Genomic DNA, 23,549 nt, shown 5'->3' on the forward strand with positions numbered 1-23,549 from the left:
TTCGGTAATTCTCGAATTCAGTATGATTTTGGTCCACCCTTAGCCTTGATGACAACTTCCGCTCTTGCAGGCATATGTTCAATCAGATGCTGGAAGATTTCCTGGGGAATCGCAGCCCATTCTTCAAGGAGTGCTGCACTGAGGAGAGGTAATGATATCAGTCAGCAAGGCCTGGCACGAAGTCGACATTCCAAAACATGCCAAAGGTGTTCTATAGGAGTCAGGTCAGGACTCTGTGCAGGCCAGTCCATTACAGGGATGTTATTGTCTTGTAACCACTCTGCCACAGGTGGTGCATTATGAGCAGGTGCTCGATCATGTTGAAAGATTCAATTACCATCGCCAAATTGATCTTCAACAGTGGGAAGCAAGAAGATGCTTAAAACATCAATGTAGGCCTATGCTGTGAAAGTGCCATGCAGAACAACAATGGGTGCAAGCCCCCTCCATGAAAAACATGACCACACCATAACACCATTGCCTCCGAATTTTACTGTTGGCACTACACGAGCTGGTAGATGACGTTCATCGGGCAATTGCCATACCCACACCCGGCCATCAGATCACCACCCTGCGTACTGTGATTCATCACTACACACAATGTTTTACCACTGTTCAATAATACAATGTTTATGATCCTTACACTGAGTGAGGTGTTGTTTGGCATTTACCAGTGTGATGTGTGGTTTATGACCATGACCATGAAATCCAAGTTTTGTCATCTCCCGCCTAACTGTCATTGTACTTGTAGTGGATCCTGATGCAGTTTGGAATTCCTGGGTGATGGTCTGGATAGATGTCTGCCTATTACACATTACGACCCTCTTCAACTGTCGGTGGTCTCTGTCAGTCAACAGATGAGGTCATCATTTACACTTTTGTGCTGTACTTCTCCCTTCACATTTCCACTTCACTATTACATTGGAAACAGTGGACCTAGGGATGTTTAGGAGTGTGGAATTCTTGCTTACAGATGTATGACACAAGTGACACCCAATCACCTGACCATGTTTGAAGTCTATGAGTTCCATGGAGTGCCCCACTCTGCTCTCTCATGATATCTCAAGACTACTGAGGTCACTGATTTGGATTACCTGGCAGTAGGTGGCAGCTCAATGCACCTAATTGGAAAAATGTATGTTTTTGGGGGTGTATGGATAATTTTGATCACATAATGTAGTATATATTACAGGGAGAGTGTAATTCAGAAAATCTGGTGTTGTTGAATATGCAGCCAAACACAATGTTCTTCATTTCAGTGACTGCTCCACAGCATGTGCCATCTGGATGCTTCCTGCCAACACCATCTTTCCTGTATTGCATAGGTAGGAGCTCACCTTGCAATGTATCCTACATTCCCATAACCCTCCTGGCCTCAACTTTTGTTAGACACTGTCCTTCACCCACCTACCCACTTCTCTGTTCCCACTCCAGCATTACACAGCCTTCCCTGCCCTGCACTCTATCTAACCTGCAGACTCTCTTCAGCCAGAGACAGTGCTCATGTAAGTATGAGTTGCATTTGTGTGTGTGTGTGTGTGTGTGTGTGTGTGTGTGTGTGTGTGTGTGTGTGTGTGTGTGTGTGTGTTTTGTCTAGTTCAGAAGAAGGTGTTTTGGCCGAAAGCTTATGTGTCTCACAGTCATTTTGTTGTGTCTGACTGTGATTCAACATCTCTGCTATATGGTGAGTAGCAATCTGTCCATTTCATAATATTGTCATTATTCCATCCTGGATTTTCCTGGTTGATGATGATGATCAGTTTCAGATCTGAGAGGAATTGCTGCTGCCAGTGAATGTAGGTTCACTTTAACCAGTTGTGAAGGGGGCTGCACACAGTTGACATTTGGAGTCAATTGCCTCATGAAAGGCTGTTTCTCACAGTAGCACATAAATCTGCCCATCGTCAGTGGGCCAAAAGACACAGAAAGTGGGCAGCGGCTGACTGGAAGTGTGGGCAGTGGTCTGACGAGTCTTAATGTTGCTTCCTTTCATACAGTGCAATACACTGAGTGTGTCAAAGACCAATCCACTGTGTGCAGATGGTAAATGTCAGGCCACAGGTTGTTTTGTGATCTTACTCCCACAGAAAATGTCAGACTATTTGGAACACTCGGAGAAACATATCAGTCAACATTTGTGCATTTGGTATCTATATGAGTAGCTTCAGCTGGATCCAGCACACATGAAGAAACATGGGCTCTCTTTCATGCCGCACTGAGACCGTTATTGGGACTGGAGACAGTGTTAAATGGTATTAGCATTACGTGGTTCTGATGATAGTTTTTCATTTCCAGTGTGCTTATTATCAAATTTTAATCCAAAGTATTTCACGCATCTCTTATACATACATATCCTCATATTTTATGCTGAAGTTAAGTGTAAAGCTGTTGCAGGTTCACAACTGCCTAAAGCAAGTTAATTCGGTGTTTAAAACAGTGAATTGTTAGTAAACATTCATTAATGACCAAGAAAATTTTGTTAATACCTCCTTCTAAAACCATAGTTAATTTGTTATTTATTGCAATTTGTGAGCCATTCGCAAACAAAACAAACTTATTCTCTGGTAGCGTTCATTGTTAAATGGTCAATAATATGGACAAGAAAGGTAAGAGATGTATTATGGAAACGTCTGGAATGCTATTTGCAATAATTTTCCAGTTGGATGAAAACTGATATCATAGTGTGAGACTCTTCACATTGACACCATTCATTTTGGGGAGATAGATATAACTGGAGTCCTTTTGCAGAATTTTATGAGACACTGTTTTCCCTGCCATGAATAATAAAAAGAAAACTTGGTACTTTCTAAAGCAATTGTCCGACATTTGTATCTGTTTTCCATTACAATTAATTTCATCTAAAAAATGTCATGGTAAATGTCCTTTTAACTTTTTTCTCTCCAGTCAGGCTGCTCTAGGTTTTTTATTTATTTATTTATTTCCATATGACCACAGTTACCCTTATCATGAAGAAATCAAAATCTCATTGCTAGATTATTATCTCCACCCAACAATTCCCAACTGGCTAATAAGTTGAATCATCTACCTTATGGAACCACTTCATGTACTACAAACACACTAATGAGAGGAAGGAAACAGCCACTTGTTCGGACACTTCTCTTATCTGCCAAACCAAAACCCTGTGTCTCTTTATTAAAATGATTGCCACAAAGCTCTTCAAATTGAGGCAGTCTACAATGATGTCACCTAATATTCTACTCCAATTATTGTACATGCTAGACTAGAACAGTAAGATAGCATTATGTCAATAATGCGTCTTGGGCTTTGACTACCTGACAAGTTAATGCTTCATTTCACATTTTTTATAAATGAAATCATTTTCATGTGCAGGATTGTTGAGGACTGAAGGAAAAATATTTAACTTATATTTTTTTGAAAAATAATTTTGTTTGTAACATTGCTTATCTGCAAAACTGAATGTACATTATCATGTTTACCAATACCAATTTAGAGCTGCCCCAGTTCCGAGAAGAAAGGCGATCAGCATTGTTAAACTCTGACTGACAGGATAAAAAAATCAGTTCACACTTTGCTTTGCAGATGTGCAAAGCAGTGTGTGGAGGTTGACATCTGAGCTGCTCACAATGGGAGTTACACTGCAAATCTTGTGTCCACACAGAAATACCTTATTTTGATGGACCGTTCATTTACATTTATCATCTACATCATGTACATCTACATCCATAACTTTCAAACCACTATGAATTTCTTGGCATAGGGTACTTCCTGTCATACCAGTTACTGGGCCTTCTTCGCATTCCATTCACCATTTGAGTTTGGAGCATGGGAAGAATTATTGTTTAAAGATCTCTGTACGTAATTAATCTGATCTTGTCCTCATGGTCCCTATGGGAGCACTCATAGTGACTGTAGTATATTTCTAGATTAACCATTTAAAACTGGCTATTCAAAATTCATAAGTAGGCCTTCTTGGAATAGTCTGTGTCTATCTCCAAAAATCTGCCTGTTCACTTTCTTCAGCAACTCCATGACACTATCCCATGGTTCAAACAACACTGTGACCATTTGCACTGCCCTTTTCTGTGTATGTTCAATATCCCCTGGTAGACTGTTTGTTATGGGTCCCAAAAACTACAGCAATATTCTAGTGTGGTCAGATGTGTGTTTTGTAAGCTATCTTCTTTGTTGACTGATGGCACTTCCTTAGTATTCTACCAATGAGCCAAAGTCTTCCACCTGCTTTATCCATAACTGAGCTTGAGCCATTTCATATGCCTACAAATTATTATACACATGTATTTGTGTAGTTGATCAATTCCAACTGTGACTTGTTGCATTCATAAGATACTATGCTTATTTCTTTTGTGAAGTGCAAAGTTTTACATTTTTGTAAATTGAAAGCAATTGTCCATCTTTGCACCTCTTTGAAATCATATCAAGATAACACTGAATATTTGTGCAGCTCCTTTCAGACAGTACTTCGTTATAGATAACTCAATCATCTGTGAAAAGTCTGAGATTACTATTAATATTTTCTTAAATGCCATTAACATACAACATGAACAGCAAGAGTCCCATCACATTTCCCAGGGGCACACCCGGGTTTACTTCCACATCTGTCAATGGATTCCCATTTGAGGCAATTTGCAGCTTCCTACCTATCAAAAAAATCCTCAGTGCAGTCACAAATCACACATGGCTTCCCCTGTGATTATACTTTTGGTAATAAATGTATATGTGGTACTGTGTCAAACGATTTCTGGTAAGTCAGAAATACTGCATCTACCTGATGGTCTTTCTGGAGGTCATGTGAGAAAAGTGAGAGTTCTATTTTATGTAATTAATGTTTTTGGAATCCATGTTGGTTGACATGGTGAACTCATTCTACCTGATATACCTCATTACATTTGAGCTCAGAATATGGTCTAAGATTCTACAGCAAATGGATGTTGAGAATAATGGATGGTACTTTTGTGGATCACTTCTGCTCCCCTTCTTGTAGATGGCTGTGACTTGTGCTTTCTTATAATTACTGGGTGTGGTTTTTTGTTTGAGGTATCTATGGTAGATTATAGTTAAAAGACGGCCTAACCCAGCCACAAATTCAGTATAGAACCTGACAGGGATTCCATTGGGCCCTGGAGCTTTGTTCAGTTTTATGTATTTCAGCTGTTTCTCAACACTACTGACACTAATGTCTGTAACACTGATCTCTACAGTACTGTGAGAATTAAACTGCAGCAGTACGCCTGGATTTTCGTTTGTAGAGGGACATTTGAAAATCAAATTCAGCATTTTTACTTTTGATTTGAAACCCTCAATTTTAGTACCTGGGCACTAACTTTGATACCATTAAAGCCTGTACATGTAACCAACATTTCTTCAGGCTCTGTGAGAGATTCTTAGATAATATTCTGGTATGATAGATGTTGAAGGCTTCATGCATTGACCGCTTGGCAACCAGATACGTTTCATTCAACATCTCCCTATCTCTAGCCCTACACTTTTTTTCCTTACCTATTATGCAGTAGTCTCTCTTTCTTTAGAAGTTTCTTTATGATGACTGGGTACAATATAGGACCTCTCTCAACTTGAAATATTCAACATGGTATATAATCTATTGAGTGCCTGGTTAAGCATTCCTTTAAACCTGAGATACAGTTCTTCTACATGCTCCCCTCCTTAGGTAAATATTTGGTGACTGGGATCTCCAACGTTAGGCAGTTGATGGAGCCCCTTAGGGAAATAGTGGAAAGGTCGGGGAAGAAGGCCAGTGTTCACTCTGTCTGCTTGCTGGGGGGTCTCATACAAGATGTGGAGGAGGCCCTGCCGATGGTGATAGAGAGTACTGGGTGCACCTGACAGCAAATTGTTGCTCATGTCGGCACCAATGACTCCTGCCATCTGGGTTCAGAGGTCATCCTCAGTTCATACAGGTGGTTGGCTGAGTTGGTGAAGGAGGAAAGCCTCACTTGTGGGGTGGAATCTGAGCTAACTATTTGTAGCATCGTTCCCAGAACCAATTGCGGTCCTCTGGTTTGGAGCCGAATGGAAAGCTTAAACTAGATGCTCAGACGATTCTGCGGGGATCTGGGGTGCAAATTTCTCAACCTCCGCTATCAGGTGGAGTAATGTAGAGTCCCCCTGAATAGGTCAGGCATGCACTACACGCAGGATGGCGCTACAAGGGTAGTGGAGTACGTGGGGAGTGCACATGTGGGTTTTTTAGGTTAGAGAATTCCCTCCCTAGGCCCGACAAGGTGCCTCCTGAGACACGACAAGGTAGCAGTAGGCAAAACGCAACAGGGAATAACAATATAATGTGATAATAGTAAACTGCAGGAGCGTCTGTAGAAAGGTCCCAGAACTGCTCTCATTAATGAACGGTCACAATGCCCACACAGTACTAGGGACAGAAAGTTGGCTGAAACCAGATGTAAACAGTAATGAAATTCTAAACTCAGATTGGAATTTATACTGCTGAACAGTGAAGGGGGAGGTGTGTTTATAGTGATAAAAAGTGCAATAATATCGAAGGAAATTGACGGAGATCCGAAATGTGAAATAATTTGGGTGAAGGTCATGGTTGAAGCAGGCTCAAATATGGTAACTGGATGTCTCTATAGGCCCCCTGGCTTAGCATCTGTTGTGGCAGAGCACCTGAAGGAAAATTTGGAAAAATTTCGAGTAGATTTCCCCATCATGTTATAGTTCTGGGTGGAGATTTTAATTTGCCGGTTATAGACTGGGAGACTCAAATGTTTGTAACGGGTGTCAGGGACAAAGAATCCAGTGAAATTTTTTTAAGTGCCTTATCTGAAAACTACCTTGAGCATTTAAACAGAGAACCGAATCGTGGCAATAATATATTAGACCTTCTGGTGACAAACAGACCCTAACTATTTGAAACAGTTGATGCAGAACAGGGAATCAGCTATCATAAAGTGGTTACTGCATCAATGATTTCAGCCGTAAATAGAAATATTAAAAAAGGTAGGAAGATTTTTCTGTTTAGCAAAAGTGACAAAAAGCAGATTTCAGAGTACTTGATGGCTCAACACAAGAGTTTTGTCTCAAGTACAGATAGTGTTGAGGATCAGTGAACAAAGTTCAAAACCATCATACAATATGCATTAGATGAATATCTGCCAAGCAAGATCATAAGAAATGGAAAAGAGCTACCATGGTACAACAACCGAGCTAAAAAACTGCTGCAGAAGCAAAGGGAACTTCACAGCAAACATATATATAGCCAAAGCCTTGCAGACAAACAAAAATTATGCGAAGTGAATGTAGTGTGAGGAGGGCTATGTGAGAGGCATTCAATGAATTCGAAAGTAAAGCTCTATGTACTGACTTGGCAGAAAATCCTAAGAAATTTTGGTCTTATGTCAGAGCAGTAGGTGGATCAAAACAAAATGTCCAGACACTCTGTGACCAAAATGGTACCGAAACAGAGGATGACAGACTAAAGGCTGAAATACTAAATGTCTTTTTCTAAAGCTGTTTCACAGAGGAAGACTGCACTGTAGTTCCTTCTCTAGATTGTCGCACAGATGACAAAATGGTAGATATTGAAATATACAACAGAAGGATAGAGAAACAATTAAAATCACTCAAAAGGGGAAAAGTCGCTGGACCTGACGGGATATCAGTTCGATTTTACATAGAGTACGTGAAGGAACTTGCTCCCCTTCTTGAAGGGGTGTACCATAGGTCTCTAGAAGAGCATAGTGTTCCTAAGGACTGGAAAAGGGCACAGGTCATCCCCATTTTCAAGAAGGGACATCGAACAGATGTGCAGAACTATAGACCTATATCTCTAATGCCAATCAGTTGTAGAATTTTGGAACACATATTATGTTCGAGTATAATGACTTTTCTGGAGACCAGAAATCTACTCTGTAGGAATCACCACAGGTTTCAAAAAAGACGATTGTGAGTAACTTAGCTCTCGCTATTCGTCCACGAGACCCAGAGGGCCTTAGACACAGGTTCCCAGGTAGATGCCATGTTTCTTGACTTCTGCAAGGCATTCAATACTGTTCCCCAGAGTCATTTAATGAACAAAGTAAGAGCATATGGACCGTCAGACAATTGTGTGATTGGATTGAAGAGTTCCTAGATAACAGAACACAGCATGTCATTCTCAATGGAGAGAAGTCTTACAAAGTAAGAGTGATTTCAGGTGTGCCACAGGGGAGTGTTGTAGGACCGTTGCTGTTCACAATATACATAAATGACCTTGTGGATAACATCGGAAGTTCACTGAGGCTTTTTGCGGATGATGCTGTGGTATATCGAGAGGTTGTAACAATGGAAAATTGTACTGAAATGCAGGAGGATCTGCAGCGAATTGACACATGGTGCAGGGAACGGCAATTGAATCTCAATGTAGACAAGTGTAATGTGCTGCAAATACATAGAAAGAAAGATCCCTTATCATTTAGCTACAATATAGCAGGTGAGCAACTGGAAGCAGTTAATTCCATTAAGTATCTGGGAGTAGGCATTAGGAGTGATTTAAAATGGAATGATTGTTGGTAAAGCAGATGCCATTCTGAGATTCATTGGAAGAATCCTAAGGCAATGCAATCTGAAAACAAAGGAAGTAGGTTACAGTACACTTGTTCGCCCACTGCTTGAATACTGCTCAGCAGTGTGGGATCCATACTAGATAGGGTTGATAGAAGAGACAGAGAAGATCCAACGGAGAGCAGCGCGCTTCATTACGGGATCATTTAATAATCGCGAAAGTGTCACAGAGATGAGAGATAAACTCCAGTGGAAGACTCTGCAGGAGAGACACTCAGTAGCTCGGTACGGGCTTTTGTTGAAGTTTGGAGAACATACCTTCACTGAGGAGTCAAGTAGTATACTGCTCCCTCCTACGTGTGTCTTGCGAAGAATCCATGAGGATAAAATCAGACAGATTAGAGCCCACACAGGGGCATACCAACAATCCTTCTTTCCGCGAACAATACGAGACTGGAATAGAATGGAGAACCGACAGAGGTACTTAAGGTACCCTCCGCCACACACCATCAGGTGGCTTGTGGAGTATGGATGTAGATGTAGATGTAGATTTCATGTTTCTTATTGGGACATAACACTGCTGCCCCTTTATATAGTTTGCTGAAAAAATGAAACCTACTAGACTTGTTTTAGTTGCCCTTTGTTCATTGGTAATAATTGGTGCTACAACTGATGATACCATTTTCAATTTTTCCAATTTACTGGTGGATGATCTAAATCCCTCTGATTATGACAGTAGAACTGTGGAACTTTCAATTTAGTGAATTAAGATTTTCTGTAAAATTTTGGGTTACATCTGAAGGTGGTCTGATGGACAAATGAAGGGTCCCACACTTAATACTGAGATTTACCTGAAGAATCTTGCATGCAGCTTCAATTTTGAGCTCAATGGATTTGAGTTCCTTGTGAACTGCAACAAATATACCACCTCCATTTACCATTAGTCTTTACTTTCGATATACTCTTAAATTTCTCCCAAAAATCTCACTGCTAGGAGGTTCAATTTTTAGCCAGATGTTTGCGCCTAATATTATGTGAGCTCCACTGTTTTTTAGGAGTGCTTCAAAATCTGACACATCATTGCATTCACTCTGAACACACATTATTTCAATCTGTTGTTGATGCTATTTCATCACTTAACAATTACTGACCTGTTTCTGTGCCAACACTGTATCTCAAAATTTTGAGACAGTGATATACTGTGGAATATACTGTTAAAATAATATACTTACCAAATCATAATTTACATTTCAGAATAATATATATACACATTTACTCATTAAATATTACTGGGATCAAATAATAGAACAGAACCTGTTGGTATTTTCTATGAACAACCCAAGACATTTAACAATGTAAATCACAAATTTTTGATAGAAAACTGAGGTTTTTGTGGAATTACCAGCATAGCTAACATATGGAGCACATCATATTTAATTAAAAGAATTCAGGGAGCTGTCCTTCATATTTCATCAACTTAAGAAAAGGTGTCTTTTAGGGTGGCAGGGGGGAGGTATGGGAGACTCATTAATCGAGTTTCACAATGTTCAATATTGGGTCTTCTGTTGTTCATTACATATTTTAATGATCTTCCATTTACTATGCATCAGTTGGAATCAGTTCTTTTTGGAGACTACACCAGTGTTATAATTAGTCAGGAAACCCACGCTTCTTTAAGGAATCAAATACCCATGTATAAAACTGCCTCAGCCTTCTGATTACTTTATGAATGAGGTAATGTATTAAATAATTGACATTAGGCATGTAAATGGGAATAGTTTAGAAAAGGTTTGAAATCATGTGTAAAGTTTTTTGTAAGTTGCCTGATCTCTCATTATCAAACAGTAGATGAGTATATTCTGGGTAATTTGTACTCTGTTTTGAGCAAAAGCTAGTTTTTCATGCATGTGTCATATATCATATATCAGTGACAAAAATGTTGGTAAAGGTTTGAAATTGTGTGTTGGATAAATTTAGTCTTGGTATTTGCATGCAGTGAGTTATGTTGCCTCTGGACATTGAAAAAGGAACTAAAAAGTGTTGTACTTTAATCTCAAAGATACAAGAAGAAAATATGTTGGACTGTCATACCAGAGGAATACTCTGAAAAACTGTTTTATCCTTGATAGACAAAGGACTAATTTCAAGATTCTTTTATCACTTCCAGTATTAACTACTTTTTTGTTCTGATGTGCTGGTGTAAAGACATACTGTATAATTTCATGTCTATGTGTGTGTTAAATGATGAAAAATGTGTTTTATAATTTCTGTCAAGATCAAGCCTAAATCCCATACCAATGAAGTACAAATTATTCTGCTAATTCGAGAAGTTCAATTTTAGATGGAGGCAACAATCATGATGATGCTGCTCAACAATAGAGGTACATGATTGTGCTCACTACTTTCCTTTGGTGGCCGCTAAGATTAATTCCGATGTGTTTTTGCTGAGACATTCAGAACCTGCAATCTTCCTTTTTTCGTATTAGAAATATGAGTCCGATAGACAAAGAAATATTCTTAAATTTAAATAATTGCAATTCTTTTACCCAGGCCATGGGGAATGATGGAACGTACATGCCTCTACCCCGATTGTAGGTTCGCAATCTCCAAGTGTGTTACGACATAATTATTTTACAAAAATAAATTAAGATAGATCTTTCTCATCAGATCGCAACCACTCGCACATGAATGTACGTACCCTCTGAATATGTCTAGTCAGTCATGTGCATTATTCTAAAGCTTTTCTGTTAATATTCAGTGGACTGCATCTCCGTAATTAATTTTTGTTTATGCCGCAAATCACACTTCCCACGAAGTATTTATTATGCAAGTTTCAGGCTCCATTTAATGTCAAAAATTCTGAAGTATGGCTGACTAAGCAAACTGCTACAATAATTTCATATCTATAAAACTACAATAAGACAAAACAACAATAACATAACAGAGAGGGTACATTACAACATACACCGTTTATAACAGTAATACTTGTATTACTATGTTGAACCTCTCTCATAAAGTTATACATTTTTAATGAGTAGATTATGACAGCATTTTAAATTTGGTAACTATTTATATAGCTATTGAAAATCAAATTTTTGTTGCTAGTGGAGGTCATTAGATAGGGAACCTGTAACAAAGTCTGGCTTTTGTGCCTGGGATAGTCAGTAATATGGATCCCAATAGGCGTAGAGCAACATAGGAAATTGTAATAACACATTTAGAAGAATTGTTGTCAGTTCTTCTGTAAATGCAGTGTTTCACAATTTTTAGATAATGCTGCCTATTCAATTATGCACACCAAAAATAGAAAATCGAAAAAAAATTCAATTTAAGACTTATTAAAAAAGGCCCTTTGATACAAATTATAGCAAGCTTTGGAGGGATACAAACCATTTTACCTCAGAAAGAGATGAATAATACTGCTACCAAAATCTTTGGTCACTTGGACAGTGATGTTTAAAGGCTGGCAGATAGCAAAATTAATTTATCAAGTAAACTGAAAAGTTCCTTATGTGTAACTTCTTATTTTCTATGGTAGAATTTTTATTGAGATGCTTTTTCCTTATTTAGTGCAAGAATGTTACATGAAGGAATAACACACATATGATGTTCTGGCCTATTGATCCGTGGATTGATGCCACATGTTACTAGACTAAATATTGCTCTCTGTATGTGAAATGACCTGTTAATGGTATGCATGGAGACATATTTAAATACTGAGTGTCTGTGGGCAGAATATGTGCAGTAGGACTACTCGGTGGGAAGCCTATCACAACCTGGACAAGCTGATGGTTGCTTGTGGCACCTATGCCCCTTGGACAGTGCTTCAACTGCCTGTATTACATGGTGGTTTTCCATGTTATTGAGGCACCATTTTCATGGTGTAAAAATGTCTTCTGTAGTATTTATCTTGTAAGGAATAACTTTTCATCAGATGTATGTTGTGAGTGAAGTCCAATTGTTAACCAAATTAGAAGTATCGAAGAGGGAGGAGGAAGGTAGATATCAGCCTTTAGAGTGACTTAGGATATGACATCAGTGACATGCTGAAGAAGTTGTGGTGCGGTTCGTTAACAGTTCTCTCATGAAAAATCTAACTAAAATTAGTTTCCTTCAGTTCCAAACAAAACTTAAGACTCCTGGAGGAATTAATGTTTACATAACAATCAATTAATGATACAGTTATACTTTTAAAAATGTTTAGGTGTCCATAGGAAAATTACACAACTGGCCATTAAAATTGCTACACCATGAAGATGATGTGCTACAGACGCAAATTTTAACAGACAGGAAGAAGATGCTGTGATATGCAAATGATTAGCTTTTCAGAGCATTCACACAAGGTTGGCGGTAGTGGCGACACCTACAATGTGCTGACATGAGGAAAGTTTCCAGCCGATTTCTCATACACAAACAGCAGTTGACTGGCGTTGCCTGGTGAAAAGTTGTTGTGCTGCCTCGTGTAATGAGGAGAAATGCGTACCATCACCTTTCTGACTTTGATAAATGTTGGATTGTAGCCTATCGCAATTGTGGTTTATCTTATCGTGACATTGCTGCTTACGTTGGTCAAGATCCAATGACTGTTAGCAGAATATGAAATTGGTGGGTTCACAAGGGTAATACGGAACGCCATGCTGGATCCCAACAACCTCGTATCACTAGCAGCCGAGATGACAGGCATCTTATCCACATGGCTGTAATGGATCTTGCAGCCACATCTCGCTCACTGAGTCAACAGATGGAGACGTTTGCAAGACAACAACCACCTGCACGAACAGTTCGATGACGTTTGCAGCAGCATGGACTATTAGCTCAGAGATCATGGCTATGGTTACCTGTTGATGCTGCATCACAGACAGGAGCGCCTGCAAGGTGTACTCAACGATGAACGTGGGTGCACGAATGGCAAAACGTCATTTTTACGGATGAATCCAGGTCCTGTTAACAGCATCATGATGGTCGCATCCGTGTTTGGCGACATCGCGGTGAATGCACATTGGAAGCGTGTATTCCTCATCGCCATACTGGTGTATCACTCGGCGTGATGGTATGGGGTGCCATTGGTTACACGTCTCAGTCAACTCTTGTTCGCATTGACGGCACTTTGAACAGTGGACATTACATTTCAGATGTGGCAACGACCCGTGGCTTTACCCTTCATTCAATCCCTGCGAAACCCTACATTTCAGCAGGATAATGCACATCCGAATGTTTCAGGTCCTGTACGGGCCTTTCTGGACAAAGAAAATATTCGACTGCTGCTCTGGCCAGCACATTCTCCAGATCTCTCACCAATTGAAAAGGTCTGGTCAATGGTGGCCGAGCAACTGGCTCGTCACAATACACCAGTCAGTACTCTTGATGAACTGTGGTATCGTGTTGAAACTGCATGGGCAGCTGTACCTGTACACGCCATCCAAGCTCTGTTTGACTCAATGCCCAGGTATATCAAGGCTGTTATTATGGTTGGAGGTGGTTGTTCTGGGTACTGATTTCTCAGGATCTATGCACCAAAATTGTGTGAAAATGTAATCACATGTCAGTTCTAGTATAAAGTATTTGTCCAATGAATACCCGTTTACCATCTGTATTTCTTCTTGGTGTAGTAATTTTAATGGCCAGTAGTGTACATTCTCCAGACAATAGAAATATCATCATCAGCAACACTCACCCTGAGTACACACATCCAGGTTAAACATATAACAATTTAAAATGTAATACTTGAGAAGTAATTGAGATATTTATTGAATGTATGTTTTTACAAGTGTGGTACCTCATAATGTTTTTTTGCACACCTAATACTCTTGAATATGCACACTGGAAGTGGTGCAATAGATATATAATCTGTATTCCAATTCTTCCCAAGTGTTTTCCAGCACTGCAGGAGTAACATTTGTGACAGTTGAACAAATGAGATGTTGCAAAAAATGGCTCTGAGCACTATGGGACTTAACATCTATGGTCATCAGTCCCCTAGAACTTAGAACTACTTAAACCTATGGCATGGTATGCCATATGTTGAAAATTGGATTTCAGTTTGCACTATCACATAACATGGTTGTAGGTAGCACTATTTCCCATGCAAAAGCATCACATCATGAGGGAGTGGTGGCACAACATACAGCTCCAACATGTCTATTTATGTACGGATACTGACATGTGTTCACATGGACAAAGCAGTTATGCATGTGCAACTGCTGTAAGCAAATACATATAACATTTTGAGTTACCATACTTGTAGAAGCAAGTAGCCAATGAATATCTCAGTTATATCTCAAATTTTTATGTTTTATATTATTCTCTATTTAACCTGGAAACCCTGTATTACTTCTGGGTGATGTGAATGTCTCTAAATCAGCAAATTTTGGGTATTTCCATTCTCTTACATGTTATGGTTTAATCTCTTTGGCAGCATGTCAGTTTTGAAAAAAATCTTCAAGGCACAGAAAAAAAGAGTCAGAAATGTGCAGTGTATATCCAAGAATGCTATCATGTAGCCTTTTTCTCACAGCTTGAAATTATGTCCATAACTTTACAACATACATATTCTCTTGTGATTTTTGCTGTTAACAATTTCTCTAATTATGAGATAAATGGTATATATTACATACATAACACCAGAGAAAAGGATAACCTCCACTGACAGCTAATGCACCTATCATTAGCACAAAAGGGTGTAGTACTACAGTGTGTGTGTATGTGTGTGTGTGTGTGTGTGTGTGTGTGTGTGTGTGTGTGTGTGTGTGTGTGTGTCAAACATGTGTTAGTTATGAAAGAAAATTGTCAAAATTATAGTGTACATAGAGTTGAAAATAATTAGTGAATTCTAGCTAGAGGGAAATCTATCAAATCATGTTGATTACTATAAGTCAGTAAGTTCCTTCTGGAGATTTGTAAATATTGAGATAAGTTCTGTTGTCTTCCTCAAAAAGATGTTTCACGATGATATATTTTAGTGTGTCTGAAAAATGCTCTTAGACAGTTATTCTCCATGTATTTTAGAAAACCAATGTTAGTAAGCGATTTTCCTGGGGCAGGGAATACAGTACCAATTGCAGTCTGCCTATCTAACAGCTTCCAGGGGCAAAAAAATTGATTTTTCAATATTTCATACAAACAGTGGCCAAATTAAAAAATTTTATACAGACATAATTTACTCATTAAGAGGTATGTGAAAGATTCATTGTAACAATACAAGTATTACAGTTTATAAAGCGCGTACATGTTTCAAGATGTGTAACTTATCATGAGCAAAATCCCAAACAATGTTTATCCAGTATTTGACAATAAGAGCACTTAGGGGCATACAGTAAGCCTTACACATGACTTAAATCATTTTTTTAATTTTTTTTTTTTTTTTTTTTTTTTTTTTTTTTTTTTTTTTTTTTTTTTTTTTGATTGCATGCTTAATGTCAGATACTGAACACATTAACTCATTTGTAAAACCAGTAGAAAAATGCTTCTGTCAGAGCACAAGAAACGTAAATATGTTTCCCTTAAAAGATCCCTGAAAGGAAAGTGGGAAAGCAGTGGTTCCAGTTATCATTCTGTATTCCGCAACAAAAATTGTGGCATGCAAACATATTCTCACTCTTTTAACACAGAACATTCTAAATCCTTTTATCCAGTTTCTCTTTGTAGTAAAAAAGCCTTTATGCTCAACATCTGCCTCTCACTGGCTCAGTCTATGCATGTCTCTCTTCCACTGTCTCCTTTTTCTCCCGTTGATTTACAGAATATACCACTGTCATTGTCTCCTCTCTCACTTACACTGCCTCCTTTTGTATTTCTTTCACACCACCCTGTCTCCCGCCATACCTCAGCAACTCAAAAATTCTGGAGGGTTCAACTTATCCTCCCCCCCCCCCCTGCCCCATACCAATATGTTCAAAATTTCAGTCCAACATGTGCCCTCTCCTGTACCTGTGTATTAAAGACATTCGTTGGTCTGGGGAGCAGGGTCTAGGCTCCACACCTCCCCCTCCCCTCCAAGCCTTTGTATGTTCTCCACTCATCTGCATTTTTTCATTTCCACTTTCTCCTCTATCTTTTCTATCTTTCATTCCCACTGCTTCTATTTCCATCCATCCCATCTCTTTCTCTCTCTTTATTTTACCACCACATTCACTGGCTCTGTCAAACTTTTTGGCGAGGAAGGCAGAATCAGAATTGAGGCAGCTAGTTCCCCACTTATCTGCCAGGGTTTTTTAAAGAGCAACGTATTCACCATTCTTATACTCCAACAAGAGCATTTTTCTACTGGTTCTCTTCTGTTTATATAAAATGAATTCTGTAGGTGAGTAAAGTTTTGACAGTTTATATGTATACACAGACACATTTATATACTTTGACACATATAAACAACAAATAAGAACACATAATATAATGTTAACACAAAATCGTTTCCTTTAAATTTGTTCTTTTCAGGTATGTTAAGATCCTTTTTAGCCTATTTTTGTCCACTTGGCGCATATTTGTATGGATGTGAAGTACCCATTATACAGAGAAAGCACGCTATAAAGTTTTATCAGTGAAAAAAAATGTTGACTAAAGATACCGTTTGGTGATCTCAGAATCCCTGTGATGACTTCAGAAATCTTTCCATGTGTTCACTGTGTCAGTTAAAACTACATTTACACCTCAGACTGGATATTATGTGCACAAGTACAGTGGCTTTGAACCTCTGGTTCTCAGTAAGGGAAAAAGGTAGTGAAAAATGTTTCAAGGCTCCCTGAGATCATCATCTTAAGAATATATGGTAAAAATTTAGATGATTTGCCACGAATAGAAAGTATAGAATTGGCCATTCCCCCAGTTGGTATGTTTGGTAACCCAAAATCATTGTTTTATAATTGTATCTTGATAATAGATAAGGGTTCTCTAAAACAAGAAAATGGAATTTTTAGACGAATACCTAAAGAATGTACAACTAAAATTTGATCCATTTGCTATGATTATTTATTCAAATAATTGCTTCCTATAGTGCAAAATTGTTAAAAACTGGTTTTTGTGGTTTTCTGCATAAGTACGATAACTTTGAACCTTTGGAGCTTGGTAATAGATACTGACATTGAAAAATGTTTCAAAGCTCCTGAAAGTATCATCTTAAGTACATATGGTAAAATTTTCAATGATCCGCCATAAACAGGAATTATAAAAGTGGCCATCCACCAATTGGTACTTTTCATACCCAAAAATCATAGTATTTTGGCGTTTTCTCAAGGGCCACCCATGGACAAAGCCACTTAAGGTCAAAAATAGGTCACACCTAATGAAAAAGAACCAACCAATTTCCTCAATTTGCCTGATCTGGAGGAAGTATAAAATGCTTAAATTTTGACCCTGTACTTCGGTGTAGCTATATTATGCCTGTTCTTCTGATAGATACACAAATGATCGCTAGGCCAAAGGCTATGCAAAAAATGCTTGACATCATATCTCCATGATAAACAGAACCTGAGAGAAGACTCCCTGAAAAAGTACACTTTTGCACATGGCTGTGTAGAACGTATTGGTATCATGCATATTTGTGCATGAACTGAATAATCAGAAGTTTGAATTGGTTTTATACACTGAAGTTAAATTCTTCGGAGAATCAAGGGTTACTGGTAGAGTATTAGCTTTGTTACCATGAGCATGTTTGATACCATAAAATTTTTGCAGAATGAATGTTTAATTTTTTCAAAATTTCTAACAGCATTCTTGATATTAAAGCTAATAGTTAATAACCAAAAATGGAAAGCTTTAGCGATCAGTATATTTGAAAACAGAGTAAAATAATACCTCACAGTTACAAATTATCCAGTTTGAGAAAATTGCACATTACGAATAACATGAAGTTTGACAAGTCTTAAGTAAGAAATTGTTTCCTTTTTATGCAGAGGAATGCTGTAAAGAAAGTCAGATTAGAACTAAATGTTGCAGAATCACCAATAAAGCATAGAGATGTTATCATTGCAGCTCATTTGTTTTTTTGTTGCACAAGTACTGCTTGTGTGCAGCAAACTGAAGAAGGGAACTGATCAATCTCATTTGGACTCTTCTATCAGGACATTTAGTTTGGATTTGGAATGGCTACTTATGTCAGGTGCAAGGTGACACATTGGTGTGATTAATTTTGATTCTGTCAGGTGGAGATTATACTAAGTGTCGCCTTCCCCTCAAGACTGGCATGAGTGGTACAATACCAGTGGTTGTATGTGTCACGGCAGCACATTTTTAGGGTATGGAAGACAGAAATAAACCAAGTTTGGACAAACATTGAGCCTGATTCCCAATCTAGTACATATTTATTTTTAGAATTCATCTGTAAGGTGATAGGGAATGACATTGTTGTTTGCTCCTTCAGAGTTTCATCTCTTATTTTGAACAACTATGTTCCAAGATAGTTCTTCCCATCTATGTACTGGTTTTACTAAAAGTATTTCTTAGGATACATGTTAGAAATAATGTTAGCCTTTATTTAATTTTTAGTGTTAGTAGATCAGTTTTTCTATTTGCACAGTGAGGTAACTGAGGATGAAAGAAGAAAAGAGGATACAAAATGAGTAAGATGAGTGGACATGGCAACAAATGAAAAGGTAATGAGTCAAACCATGGAAAAATTAGCTTTGTGGCATTTAACTAAAAGAAGAGATATGTTGACAGAACATTGCCTGAAGTATTAAAGAGAAGTTAGTTTGGTAATGTAGGGAAGTGCAAGTGTGTGTGAGTTCCAGTAATTATGCAGAGATGAAGAGACTTGTTCTGTGTAGCCTAGTACAAAAAGCTGTACCAAACACAAACTGAAGACTACAACAACTTTTAGTATTATTTTAAATGCACTTACCTTCTAACAGTTTTAAATTGTTGCTATGTAATGATTTTAAGTTGTTGTGCAGACTTATGGTAGAACACTTTGGGAGAGCTGGTTTCAAGACCAGCCACAATGTGAATTTTCCATACTGCTGGTAACAGAGACAAGGCAAGAGCAGCAGACACTGAGACAGGCCGAGGTCTGGGACAGACGCTAATCATATACTCCACAGATAATGTGCTCACAAGTGGTGCTATCTTGATGTAAAGATAACTAAAATCTTAGAGAAACTCTTTTGTCATTTCCCAACAAAGCGAAATATTAATCTTGGGGAACTATCCCATGTGAGACCCCATTGCAGAAATGTTATGTAATTTTTTTTGACAATTAGCACAGTCTGTGCTGGTTGATGTAACAGTACGTGTCAGTGAATTAATTCTTAATTATCTGTTAAAGAAAATTTTACAATTATAAACTAAGTTTTCCACTTCATGGTTACTCTCCCATATGAAATTGCCTTTCTCAACACTAAATCTGTTTGTATAAGCATAACTATGGAAACTGTGGAGCTATTTCAATTAAACTTGGTGCTTACATGACTTAGTGTCTTGAAAAAAATAATGTTGGTGTAAATCATCCCTAACACCCTTAGTGACAGGGTGCAGCTTTGAAGGGGGTGGCATAGAAAAGTAATGGAATTAGTGTTGAATTCATAGTTTCTTGGGGTATTGGGCTGACTGGTAACAGTCCTAATGATATTTTGTCCCTGGAGTGTGATTAGGGGCAGAAAGGGAGTGACACAAAAAATAATTGAAATGAACAGATGTTAATTGGGAGGGGTTTGCTATTTATTGGGAGCTCCAACATTAGGGTCATTATGGAGGGCAGGAAGCTCAGTGTATTCTTTGTATTTCTGCCGGGAGTGGCAGGGTGCACTCAACTTGAAGTTGTGATTCAGTTCAACATCAAGGGCACCTGTCACTTGAATTCTGAAGCCATTCTCACTGTGTATGGATGGTTTGCAGTATCATGCCCAGAACTGATGGGTGTTCTTTAGTTTGGAGCACAATGGGATGTCTTAGTGGGAGGCTCCACCAATTTTGTAATGGTCTGGCTGCAGATTTATGGACGTGCATTATAGGGTGGAGACTTGTAGGACTTCTCCTGACAGGTCAGGGGTGCACTGCACAGAGGAAGTAACAAAATGGGTAGCATAGTACTTTTGCAATGTACATTGGGGTTTTCTAGGCTAGGTAATAGCTTCAGATCCTCTGAAGAATTCTCACTATCTTAATACGCAAAGAAAAATCTTATATCATTTACAGATTAGCAACACTAAAAATGTCAACATTTCAACAGTAAATCACTGCAGCATTTGTAACAAAGTTCTTGGCCACACTCTAATTACACTTGGAACTGGTTTCAAAAAATTTAATGAGGCTTGGAATGTATATTGAAAAGACACGTTAGATGCCATAGAAGGGGGAATAATCATTACAGTTGACAAAAATATTGTGACCGCAGAAGTCAAAATTGAGTCCAATTGTGAAGTTATCTTGATGTGACTAACCAGCCTAGTTGAGCTCAAGTTAATCACCAGACATTTTTATCTGCTACTTTATTCTGCTTTAACAGTTGTAGAATCATTCATAGAAAGTCTACGCTCCGTATTGCAGAAGTACTGATGAGACAATATTAGGTAGAAGCTACTTTAACATATTAAGTATAGACTGGGATGTCTCGGGTTCATTGCAAGCAATATGGACAGCCATATCAAGTATAGACTGGGATGTCTACAGGTTAATTGCAAGCGGTATGGACAGTCAGTCTTGTGAAGGAGTTTTCAACACATGTTCCAAAAACCTGTTAGACCTTGTAGCTACAAACAGGGCTGACATTACCTACAGCATCCATGTAGAGATGGATATTAGTGATCATGATACCATCATAGCAATGATAGTTACTAAGGTTACTAAATCTATCAAGAAGACTGGTAGAGTTTTTATACTGGAAACATCAGATAAGCAGTCATTCACGTTCTACTTAGACAATGTAGGGACATCAGTTAGTTTGAATATGATGGACATAGAGGAGATTATGGGCAAAGTTTAAACTGATTGTAAATCATGCTCTGGAGAAGTATGTGTCTAGTAAGTGGATTAATGATGAAAAACATCCACTGTGGTTTTACAATAAAATTTCAAAAATGGTGAGGAAACAGATTGTTGCATTCTCAGCTTGAAAAAGAACAAAAATTAGTAGAACTTTCTGCATTAATAAAAGATTGATGGTCAAAGCATACAGTATCTTCCATTGCCATACTTTCTGAAGGATTTTGCTGAGAACTCAAGAAATTTCCAGACCTACTTAAAATCACTAAGCTGGTCAAAGACTTCTATCCAGTCTCTTGCTAACCAATATGGTGTGCCAATAGGACACAATTAAAGGAAAGCTCAAGTTTTAAATTCTGCATTTACAAAATCATTCATGCATGATGATCATACAGACGTATGGTAAGGGAATAACACTATGGTAGATCTCGGTGTTGCCAGACCTCTGCATGCGAATGCCTTGCCAATGTTCAAGAAGTCTCTACAGCCCTACCTGCTGCTGATTATGACAGCCACACATTGCCATTCTCCCACTTCATTTGGCATGGCATACAAACTCAGTCACTACTGTGAAGTCAGCAGAGAGCAGTCATCTTTGAATGGCTAGGGCAGTTGTGTGACACTGAGTCTGTGATGGGCAGTCCTGTGAGAATACGAGTGTCTCTCAATGCATTGGCAGTGGTGGTGGGGTGCACAGCCATCAGCCAGAGGCCAATGTATTGGGGGATGGTGCAACAGAGTATTATTTTACCTGTCATTGCCACTTTCAGTTTCCAGGTCTCGAGGCTGCAAACATACAGTAATAAAGAAGTTCTCATATTTGCAAATGGTCCTCTCATGCTGCACCTGCCTCCATCTTTGGCAGAGGACTGCCACCCACACTGATCTGTCCTGCTATCCCATTACAATACTGTCATCCAACTGTTGCACAAACTCCTGTATGCAGGACATAGAAACAGACGTCTCTTGCATTGTGAATCATTAGAAAGAGTTGTAGATAAATAAGTCAAGTTGTCAAGTCCAAATGGAATCTCAATGGTGTTTGACAGATAGTACTCTTCTGCATTGGCCACTGACTTAGTTTGCATTTATTGTGAATCTTTCACACAGCACAACATCTGAGCAACTGAAAGAAAGTGCAGGTGACTGCTGTGTAGTCTGACCGAATTTTTGAGCACACTGCTGCTTTTCTCACCTGAATGAAGTAAGAATATTTATTTCTTTTAAAACATAATTGAAGAGTTTTTTTGAGCTATGATTTTATGAAATAATTACAAAATTTGTATGTTTTAAGTTTCGTGTTGAATGAATGGGGACTAAGCTACCCAGCCATGTATACTTTGCCAGTACCAAAACATTGCCACGCTGTAACAGATGGCCAATGATCATGAGAAGATACAGCCATTTTATTCCAATTACCTATGACCATTGTTATTTTAATTGTAAGAAAGAAAGATATGAGAAATACGTATAAATTTAACTTCTGAAATGCACAGTCTTCATGTTGTACGTAGTAACAAGAGGTTTTCTGTTTGGAATTCTATGATTTATTACTGAAAAGTTTAACTGAGTAACAGTTACCCTGTATTAATGGAAGTTTAAAGAATGCTGAATGAAATTAAGCATTTCTTAGAATTATGAACATTGAAGCACTCAAAGATAATTTATTGCTTTACCAGCAATATGAAAGAGATCTGAAGTATACAAGAATTACTTGTTTTCAAAATATAATGAGTTTGCGTTAATGGAAATACAGGAAAGCTATACAGGTTATGAATATAAAAATTACAGAATCAATTTAAAAGATGTCTAATGCAATCAGATATTATAGGAATGAAAAGTAAACACCATCCTGATGCTGTTATTGTACATTGTCATCCAACTTGCAAAAGCTATCTGGGGGCTAATAATAAATACTGTTCAGAAAAATCTACATACACAGAAAGATCATGGTTATATATGAGTATCTACTTTAAAATATACAGAGTGTTTCATAAATATAATATTATTTGAATCAAAAATTCGAGGAAACGTGGGCACTAAAACACATACCTTAAAAGCTATGAGCAATTCTTGGTTTCCAATACTGTGAAACAAATCTCTTCTGCTGCAAGCTCTTTACA

General features: G+C 38.2%; 1 protein-coding gene across 1 annotated transcript in view; it reads right to left on the bottom strand.

The window, feature by feature from the left end:
- LOC126354814 (sodium/potassium/calcium exchanger 4-like) overlaps positions 1-19,401 on the bottom strand; it is a 132,615-nt gene extending 113,214 nt beyond the window's left edge. Inside the window, exon 1 of the mRNA XM_050004753.1 lies at positions 19,349-19,401. The gene's annotated coding sequence lies outside the window, so the exon portion shown is untranslated. The remainder of the gene's footprint in view (positions 1-19,348) is intronic.
- Positions 19,402-23,549: the final 4,148 nt, after the last annotated feature.

The sequence above is a fragment of the Schistocerca gregaria genome, chromosome 3 (assembly GCF_023897955.1).
Source record: "Schistocerca gregaria isolate iqSchGreg1 chromosome 3, iqSchGreg1.2, whole genome shotgun sequence".
NCBI lineage: Eukaryota > Metazoa > Arthropoda > Insecta > Orthoptera > Acrididae > Schistocerca > Schistocerca gregaria.